Source organism: Rhipicephalus microplus, chromosome 9, assembly GCF_043290135.1.
Source record: "Rhipicephalus microplus isolate Deutch F79 chromosome 9, USDA_Rmic, whole genome shotgun sequence".
Lineage (NCBI taxonomy): Eukaryota > Metazoa > Arthropoda > Arachnida > Ixodida > Ixodidae > Rhipicephalus > Rhipicephalus microplus.
In genome coordinates this window covers 118,585,863-118,594,642 of record NC_134708.1, presented here as the reverse complement: position 1 = coordinate 118,594,642, position 8,780 = coordinate 118,585,863, and the positions used below count along the sequence as shown (strand labels likewise).

The following is an 8,780-nucleotide window of genomic DNA, read 5'->3' as shown; positions in this document are numbered from 1 at the left end:
AGCAGACATGCCAGACATTCAAGTCACCGTCCTCGTATTAGTGAGGAAAGGAATAAGAGATGACAGTGCCAAATTTTGCGGTCCTTACTCTGTGACCAAGACAGCCACCCAGAATGGAATTTTGAAGACTGTCTGGTACACTGGTGAACGTGGATCGGTTGAATATGCGTCAATTAGAAAAGTCTGCAAATATTACCCCAGTAGGGGTAATTACAAGAAACCAGAAAAGGTGAAGTGGTATGAGCCCTAGGTAAAGTGGTACGAGCCCTGAGACAGGAGAAGAAAAAGCACGAGATCCGGAGCAGGAAAGAAAAGAAGGATGAAGTTGGGAATAAAGCAAATCAAGATTGATGCCAGTTCCATACTGAGGCTATAACGCTGTCCTGTTCTTTTAAAGGAGGAACAATACAATATATACTGAATATACAATTTGAACAACAAGTGATATAAAGGGTATCTGCCTTTACTGAGGCTTCAGTTTACCCGCTGACCTGCCCGAATGACGATGTGCTCTTGCCACGGAACTTGGCCTTCAATCATAAAGAATTTGGCGAGCTTCTCCCGGACATCTATTGCCACTCTGCAAAGTAGATGCACACAATATAAAAGTGAACAGAATTATTGACATTTGCTCAGAACTGTCATTTGCAAATTAGAACACGAGTTCTACAAAAATAATGGCAGTACTTTTCTAAAATTAAGATGTAAGAAAGAGTGTGACTGTGACAGCAAGATGCCTTTCAGCAAAAACCTTATTTTGAGAAAATGAATTGCACATAATAATGCCAAACGTATAAAAGATAAAGGGTAGGGCGTTCAAAATTTTACCTAGCGGAGTGACAGCCAGACGCAGTGGGCTACCTAAATATAGAGGGGTCATCGTCGCCGTCCCTCCAAGCTCCTTCCATGCAGCTGCCCTGCCAGTCCTCATGGTCCACATAGCCAGGTGAATTATATGTGAGCCTTGCATGTGGCGACTCCTGGAGGATGAAATTATGCAGCACGACACATGCCCGGATGATGTTTTCGGTGGTGGTCTCTGAGGCCCTAAAGGCTCTGCGGAGAATCCGCCACCAATTTGACATAATGCCGAATGCATTTTCAATGAGGCGGCGTGCGCGGCTCAGCCTGTAATTGAAGGTCGCCCTCTGAAGGTACTCTGCACGCTGTGCAGGATTGCTCCGGTGCTTCTGAAGTTCTAAGGAAAATTAAGTAAGCAAAAAAACGCACGTAAGAACATCAAACAAAAAATAATGAGTTATCATTACTCATTACAGCAGGTATTGGAGTGCGAAGGAGAAGCTTTATGTTTGTGCAAACAACTTTCCGTGTATGTGTACGTAGCACAAGCGCTGAATGTAAGAACTCGGCATGAGTTTTATACATAGTGTCATCGTGTAATGTAATATTCTGGCTGCGATATTGCAAGCAGTTAAGCAGTACGCAGAAGCTGCATTGCTGGCACCATTTTTGTGGCTTGCGCTTTGTTTGCTCTCCAGCAAGCATGATATACTCATCAAGGTTAATTTATTCTCGCTAAATAGAATAATATCATTTTTTTATGTGGACCTTTTTTTGGTTTCGGTTTCTAGGCGCAGAATTAGCATGTGACATGGCTGTGTAGCTTGGTCACATGGCTACACAAGGCTGTGAAGCATGTCATGCTGATTACCGTCTGCTCTCGCTGGCTTTCTCGCACACACGTCATACAAGCACCTACAAAACAAACGAGAACTTTCCAGAACCTCTGCCACATACCAACTGGCAAAGCATTCGGACGATGCTTTGCCACAACATGTTTGTTTTACCTTCGAAATTTGATTGCACCGCCCCTTTTCTCAAGAATTGGTTCTTTTTATATGTCACAAGTACTAGCTAAAAGGTCAAAATGTTGCGTATATCATTGAAATGGCTAAACACAAGTCAGTTTTCCAAAATTTAATACTGCACTGACAATGTCAACAACACTACCATCAACATCTGCTTAATACAGCCCAATTAAGATACCACACAAATGTAGGAGGCCTTTCTGCAGAGCCACTCAATGACATGACAAATACACTCAGCTCCTGCAGTCTGCTTTGGTATGCATAGTTGCACAGTTCCGAAGTATACGCTACCTTTGACACTCCTATCTCTCCGCATAGTTTACAGTAACTATATGCCTCAGTAGTGCAACTACTCCCATTTAACTTGTGTAGTGTCTATGAGCTGTTAACTCTATTTCTATATTATTTATTGTAGAATCTTCTATAAGAATTTTCTTTGTATTTGTATAATTGTCCAGCATCAAGAAAGAAATTGTGCTGCACATGCACAACTAAACTTTCCTCGCTGGGGGTAGGGTCGCATCATGAAAGCCTTCAGGGGAAAGGCTTCATCCCTTACTAATACATAGGGTATAAGTCCTATGCTTCCGACATTTGATGGCAGGGGAACTCCAAACAGTCTTCTGTTGAAGCAATCCAGAAAACGGGACCTTAAAAAAATTCCACTGTCTCCTTCGCCTCCAAAGTGGCCCATGTCAACGTATGTAAATCTGAAATACAGTGATAGGTAATGCTGTATGAGAACACATATTGTTGCCTTTGTGCAAAGGACTGGTTTTCCATAGCGAGTCCAGTAGTACATGTACTGGCCATCTGTAAAAACTTGCAAAATGTAATTATCCTCCAAAAATGAGCATACAGTGTACAAGAAAAGTTTATCAGGCTTAGTGGTCACCCCGCAAATGAATACCGTAAATATTGTGCAAGATGATCCACCTTTTTGGTACATGTGGCTGTTTACGTACAAGTCATGTGTTTGACCAGGGCTGTGGTCGCAGTGCTTTGATGTAAGTGAAACGCTACATGTATGTGTCTGTGTGATGTCAAGGCATGTGAAAGATTAAACACCAAGCAAGCGAAACTTTGAAGCCTTCCACTTAGACGTGTGATATCCGACACTGGTCTGTGCCTACTTTGCTCTCTTTTAATCACGTCTTATAATGAGGCATAGCCTCCCCACCAAAGGCTTCACTTCCTCATCATTATTGTTGCCATGTTCACGCTAAAAAGGAAAAAACACACAGTGGGAGAACCAAACAGAAAATCTAGTAGACATAGTTATACAGTACACCACCCAGACTTCACTTCCTGCTCACTCATCCGGTAGGTGTAAAAAAGAGCGAGTGATGGTGTTGTCGTAGATCCAACACTGCTTTCTGGCGACAGGTTTTAAGGCATGCCAGTGGCAGTGGTAATGAGTACTAGAGAGAGGGAAGGGATAACAGTATTACTATTAATAAAGTCTATCTGAACAAATGGAAATCGTTATGAATATCTATGAGTGTAAGTAATAATGCAAGTGTGGAACCCCACAGTTTAGCATGAACGTAAGTGACTGTAACACCATTGAAGATAATTTTGAATGAGTATGACAATCTGCTTGTTATGATATCTTAAGCCCACATGATTAAGTCAAGAATTACCATGAGAGGAAATTCAACCATGTTGCCTATTCGTTGTCAATACTACTTGAGAAGGCCAGTAAGAAAAAGAATTTCACCTGTAATGTGCATCACACACTGCAAGGAAAACAACACTGAAGGTTTTCTTGTAGTTTAAGTTCCTTGAACCGGTATTCCTTGGGCATTCATTGATGACATGTTTTCCATCTATGCTTTCCAAACAATTAGGAAAATTCCAAAATTCCTCCATATCTGCAGCAATCTAGATCCATCAAGAAAGAGCCACAAAAAATAAAATCAATATAAATGAACTCAGTGTAACAAAATGCTTGTTCAATGATAAACACTGGAATGCAACATGAAATATCACAATTAAACATAAAGTTATGCAGATGCCTAGTTGGAGCTAAGTTGTGGCTTGCAGATAATTGAAGCATTAACAGCATTACAACACACACTGTCAGACTAAAATAGGCCAATTGCTTGAAACATATTACGTACAAGCACAGAACCAATGAAATTATATTTTGAATATGTTTAAATATTCAAAAAGCAGTTACTGAATCAGAGTCATTTACCTGACTGGGCACCAAGCGATTTCTAAAGCAATTTTTTAAATGAATTCGACAAGTAACAATGTACTACTCTTGAAGATGAAATACTTTGCAAGCCGAGCTCAAATTATTTTACGATTACTGCAACCTGAGTGTATACTTCCTGTTGTCATTTCACAAAGGAGTGCACTGCCAGCCACTCATTTGCTGATGTTTTAATGTTACCAAGCAACCACTTTATCATTCTCCTTGCTGTGGCCAACTGCTTGCATAATTCCAGTGAACTGAGAGGAATAACTTATTTCTGATTATTTTTGTAACTGTAGCACGTTACATGGCCTTGAGGAACACTGACTTCTTTATTTGAAAAAAAAGCACTCAATTTAGACTACCTAATGTACTTAATGAAAAGTTCAATGAGATAAGTTGCTTGTGAATGTATTTTTTAAAGAAAAATGATGAAACCACAGCAATCTTCATATGCCACTGATGCACATCAGCCACTAAAATAAAAAATCTAGTATGGATGGTCCTCCCATTACCTTTTTTCACTCCCCATTTGTCTGAGGAAACTTCATGTACAGTAGTTGGAGAAGATGCCACAGCACGGCCGTTGTTTCCCTTACTATTTCACCTGCCGTGGATCGTCCTGTCAGAAAGTTGAATGACAGACTTCGGAAGGTGTCTCCATTAGCAAGAAATCTGAAAATACAGAAATGTTTTTAAAGCAACACATCTACTTTTGTTGCACTGAGCTGGATGCTTAATGCTGCTGAAGACAATGAATGGCTCTTGCTTCAAAACAGCGATCGCAATGCTGAACTAGAGAGGCAGGTCATGCAGGCTTCCCACTTCCCCAAGCGAAAAAAATAGTGATTTTTCTCTTTCTAGTGATCTCAACAAAGCTTTCAGTGTATGTTCTCATTTGGTGTCAAACGACATGTGAAAAACTTTGTCATTTAGTATTCCTGAAAACTTACTTGACTGAGGAGAAGTGCTGTAAAAGCAAGGAGGAAGTAAAGCCAAATGGGACGACAATAGAGTATGGCATAGCCTCACATAACCTAGTGTAAATGTGGGATTCGAAAAGTGACTGTGGGTGTAGCAGACTGATGTTTGAGTGAACAAGAGGGAAAGGAAAGGTGTTCATGATTAGAAGAAGAAAGCGCCTGATTTCCACAGCCTGATAGGGACCACGGCTCAACGCCTACGAAAAGGAAGAGGGCAATACGTAATGAGATAAATAAAGATGAAAGAAACAAAAAAGAATGTGTATAAACAGATGAATGGGCATGAAATATATGACAGAGATGACGACAGAATATCTTCATCTGCGTTCGGCAAGTGGTGTCGTTTTCCACCTATGCTATGTGCTTAGGTTACATAAACATGGAACTGTTTTTTTTTTCATTTTAAGACCATCACCTAATAACTATTCTATGGTGCTAACTTGGAGTGTATGTTATTGAGAAGAAAGCGCTAATATTACTATATTAGTATAAATAGATGTTGGTGTAGCTATGCTTTGGCATGCAGTACAGAGCTGCAAACGTGTTACTTGATTATTACTTTTCTTTTGATTGCTTTACCTCAGGGTCATCGTCAGCCTTTCATGGGCAGAAATCGGCAGCCGAAACGGCGTCACTCTTCTCTCGATCAGTGGTCCAACGAGACTGAGCAATGTGTCAAAAGTCCTTGGTGGCATTCGGAGCAAACTGAAAAAAGAGGTTGATTACTAGAAACCAGATTTTAGGGTGTCGCTTTTTGTTGTTCCTTGCCCTCCTATCGTGCTGCTTTCATTTAAGATCATAAATTAGATGCTAATGGGGGTTTTTCTGTAGTTTTTATGGTGTATATAAATACCAAATATGGCCATTTTTGTCTAAATGCATGAAAATGGCGGAAAGAAAAAAATTGAAAAATCAGTAAACAGAGGTACTTTGCTGGAGCCGACTACTTGACAAGTGGACTTGTCTTGCTCAAGACTAGACCGAAACTGTTCTAATCTAGCCTTGAAAAAAGCAAGTTTGCTTGTCAAAACATCGACTCGAGCACACAACCCCTATTCACCGATTCTTTATATGAAAAATGTCTTCTTACGAACACTACTTTGCCAGGACAAGGCCATGTTTCTCAGGACACCCTCTCATGCGAGCTCATACAACGAGAATGTAACCTGACAGAGCATAGGCTTGGAGATGTTAGTAATCCATTTTACAATATATTTTATTTTAGCACACTGTAAAGCAAGCATATTCTGTCCTCTGTCTTGTTTAAGAGTACGCTAAAAGTTGATGAGAAGCTGCCTCATGGAACCATTCTGTCAGAACCCATCATCGAACATTTATGAGCATACCTAGAAGCTCTTGAGTATTATAGCTGCAACTCTTCAGACATCACGGTAAGTATTAACAGCTTTTCAGGTGTCGAGAGAACTATTATCAAGAAGGCTCAAGCTGCCCTCTTTGTGGATAGCCTGCTAGGAGATGTTGCCTACTTGTGCGTCGAAATCTACATGTTCTTCACAAACAGTACCAGGAAACTCTGACATTGTGGAGGAACTCCAATTGCAAACATTGCATACAGTATATATGTAGAAAAGAATAGCCACTGTTCCTGAATGACCAGTGCCTGAAAGGGCATGTGCAAAGTTACAGTGGGTCTTGGACAAGAACTAGAGACCTGTTCCTAAATAAGCTACAGAAGTTCTTAAGCCTCAGCACTCTGGGACCCCAGTGTAGGTTCAGTCATTCAATGTCCCCTAATACAACTTCACTTCAACAGCATCTGTTAACACTGTGCATACTTCACCAGTGTATGCACTTATTTTCAGTGATGGGAGGCACAACATTAAATTGGGAAATAGTGGCGGTTCCCTATTGTTTTGTAAATTTTCACAGAGATTGCTAGGCTACGTTCCTCATGCTCACCAAACGTATTTTTTTGAACATCAAATGGGCTGTATTAGGCAGTGTTAGGATGAATGCCCTGTTCAATTCGAATATTGTCATTGTGCACACAAAAATCGCCAGTGTGGACCTAACAGCTCTCACACAAGAACGTGTTTAATTATTAATAAATCATTGTCTCTTGAACCTATTGTTTTGTATGTATTTAAATGAATTAATTTGTTCCTAATTCATCGCATCAGTAAGACATGAAGTAGTGCTTCTGAATCAGTATTCCAAGTTTTCAAGTATTATTCTTTATGTATGTTTGACCATACGCAATACTCGGGTAATCAACAGTGGCCATTGAAAAGTGAATGTGCGCATAGGCGTACAGTTACCTAGGGGGACCTCGTTAGACTATTCGGCCCATAGTGTTCCTGAAGTAAAGACGGGAAGTAAACTGCCAAGGGACCGCCGTCTCATTCATGGACTTTTGCCTGTCGACCATTATCATCACAAACCTGAGTGGCCATAACGCAGTTAATTAAAGAGACAGACTTTCCGCGCACTCCCTTCCCCTCGTGCACACGACCATGAATGCCATGCGATGTCATGCGTGACCTGTACAACCCTTGAAAAGATTTGCATTCATGTAGAAATTTATTATGCCTATATTGGCGAAGCTGGAGGCAGCAAACCTCGTTTTGATTGCCCCTTCTTGGCTCCTAAAAATTTGCCGTCAACTGATTTTAACAGCACTAAACACTGAATGATATAAATTACTTACTCTCGGAAATAGACTTCATCCCTTGCTCGCAGACGGGGAAGCAGTGTGTGGGCCTGTCCTTCAGTATCTCTGTACCTCCAAAGCGGATGCACCCAATATCTTCGCGGCGCATTTCGAGAGCGGCGACGCTGAAGCAACAGCAGACACGCAATCATGGTAACGTTGAGCGTTGCGAGGAGATCGTCGTCGCCGGCCATTGTTCGCACGATTGCACCGTAAAGTCGGAGAGCTCAGAACAGACGACGAAAAAGCGCGTGAAATCTCGTGAGCCGCTGCGAGACCGCTCGAGACTGTTGTCACGTGACTACCGCAGATGTGGCCAGCGTGCCGCTTTTCACCACTCGGCGGCGAAGACGCGCGTCATGCCGCGCCGGCACGCTTCCCGCTAGTGTTTGCGTACCCTTAGAGTCTGGCTGGCGTATGCTATCACCTTTTCTTCACCATTCTGCCATTGTATTAGGACGCATTCAAGGCCGATGTTACTGGCGTCTGTGTGTATTTCCGTGTCAGCTGTTTCAACGAAACGAGAAAGGATTAGGATCTATTGCAACCGTTTTCTCAATTTGTTGAAGGCGCCTTGTTGCTCGGTTTCCTACTGAAAAGATACCTCTTTTCTCGTAAGTTTCGTCAAGGGTTCTGTAATCTCCGAGAAATTTCTGACAAATCTTCTAGAGTAAGCACACAGAACTAGAAATCTCCGTACTGACTTTTTGTATGCTGGAACCGGGAACCTTGCAACAGCGGCTGTCTTTTCATGATCAGCGCGGACACCATAGGCACTCGCAACCTGCCCAAGGAATCAAAGCTTTTCGAAACCAAATTGGCACTTTTCTGGCTTGATGTTTGATTCTGCCAAACGGATTGCTTCTAACACTGTTCGCAGGCGCTTCATATGCTCCTCGAATGTTGCGGCGACGATAACCACATCGTCAAGGTACACTAAGCAACACGGCCACTTCAATCCAGAAAGTACAGTGTCCATTATGCGTTTGAACGTTGCCGGCGAACAAAAAATACCAAAAGAGAGAGCCTTAAATTCATAGAGTCCATCCGAGGTAACAAAAGCAGCGATCATGTTCATCAACTTCGATCTGCCA

The 8,780-nt window shown here is 41.7% G+C and overlaps 1 pseudogene; it reads right to left on the bottom strand.

Moving 5' to 3' along the window:
- Positions 1-474: 474 nt before the first annotated feature.
- Positions 475-7,932, bottom strand: LOC142772334 (uncharacterized; annotated as a pseudogene).
- Positions 7,933-8,780: the final 848 nt, after the last annotated feature.